At 39.1% G+C, this 1,538-nt stretch overlaps 1 non-coding gene across 1 annotated transcript; it reads right to left on the bottom strand.

The window, feature by feature from the left end:
• Nucleotides 1-265: 265 nt before the first annotated feature.
• LOC145414477 (5S ribosomal RNA) lies at nt 266-384 on the bottom strand. The gene has a single exon (XR_013899896.1). It is a non-coding gene; the product is annotated as a 5S ribosomal RNA (ribosomal RNA).
• Nucleotides 385-1,538: the final 1,154 nt, after the last annotated feature.

The following is a 1,538-nucleotide window of genomic DNA, read 5'->3' as shown; positions in this document are numbered from 1 at the left end:
TATTAAGGACCATTAGGATATTTTTAACATCATTCGCTAGCCATACAAAATTATCAACTTAAAATCAACTGCATCCCAGCACAAAATATATATATATATATATATATATATATATATATATATTTGTTCACGAGTTCATGAAATTCCATCCATCCATCCATTGCCAGACGCCATGTATCCCAAATGGGGTGGCCAAGGGCTTAGAGTTAATTGTTCTACAGGGAGGGGCACTAATTCTCCACCAACCCCACTTGACACGTAGGGATGCCAACAGCATCTGGTGTTCCCAGGTGGTCACCCATCCAAGTACTAACCAGACCCAACGTTGCTTAACTTCGCTGATCGGATGGGAAGCGGTGTACTCAACGTGGCATGGCCATTTATGAATTGCCTTGCGGGCCTGATCAAATGGTCGTCCACGCCTTATACGGCCCGGAGGTCAGAGTCCGTAACTTCTTCACTGACGAGCGGTTAGCTACAGTTTATAAGTCATGTGCACTCACAGCTTGAATATTGCTCACCCTTGTGGAATGGATGTGGAGAGGTTGCATTAAAACAACTAGACAAAATTCAGAACAAAGCTGTTGGAATTATTAATAACCCTGCTATTATAAATAAACTACCTCCCCTACAAGTAAGAAGGAATGTTGCCTCCCTTGCATTATTTTACAGATATTTTTACAGTAAATGCTCAGACGAAGTTGCGTCCATTGTGCCACCTCTCCATGCCTTCCATCATGATACACGGGCGTCTGGTAGCACTCATGACTGGAACATAACTCAGCCATATTGCAGAACTTCTGCCTATCAGAATTATTTTATTCCCCGAGCTGCTTCTCTCTGGGACTCGCTTCCCCAGAATTGATTCCCCCCAGACTTCAACCTACAGATGTTCAAGTCCAACTGTTAGATATTTTATGAATGGAGGATGCCAGTAATCTGGTGTATGGCTTATTTTGTGTTATTCATTTGTTTTTACTTCCTCTGTGCTGTTATTAAAAAAAGAAAAAAAGCTGGAGATGACATTTCAAAGACACTTTTTCCCACACTATTACAAATACGAATAGAAATGTAAATATATTACAATTCAACACATACATAATTATGGTCAATTTGTTTTCTTCCGACAAAACCAGACAACTTTAATAACTTAAGGACTAACTCATGGGTGTATAAAATTCAATAAGTCTTTGTGATGAGGTAGGGATGAGCCTCCTTAGTTACTAGTCAAATTAACTCTCCAGTCTGACTGCACTTGGCCAACAACAAAGTTGAGGTTGTGAATCTCTGTCAGGTGAAAGCAAACTGACTACAGCATAAATCAATAGAAATAAAAAGGCACCAAAAAACATACCCGCATCACTGTATAAATAAACGTACAGTTGGCCACAAGAAAAAAAAATATTCACAAAAATCGTGAACCATTATAACGATAAATGTTCGTATGTATGAAGGGAAAAAAGAAACTCGTTAATCTGTGACATAAATGAAGGGAATCAACTGAGGATGTTTAATGGAGTCAACTCAGAACGATTGTT

Source organism: Coenobita brevimanus, chromosome 99, assembly GCF_032717465.1.
Source record: "Coenobita brevimanus isolate Jiangsu-jjx chromosome 99, ASM3271746v2, whole genome shotgun sequence".
In the NCBI taxonomy this organism is placed as follows: domain Eukaryota; kingdom Metazoa; phylum Arthropoda; class Malacostraca; order Decapoda; family Coenobitidae; genus Coenobita; species Coenobita brevimanus.
Note: the sequence above shows the minus strand (reverse complement) of the source record. Positions and strands in the feature narration are given on the sequence as shown.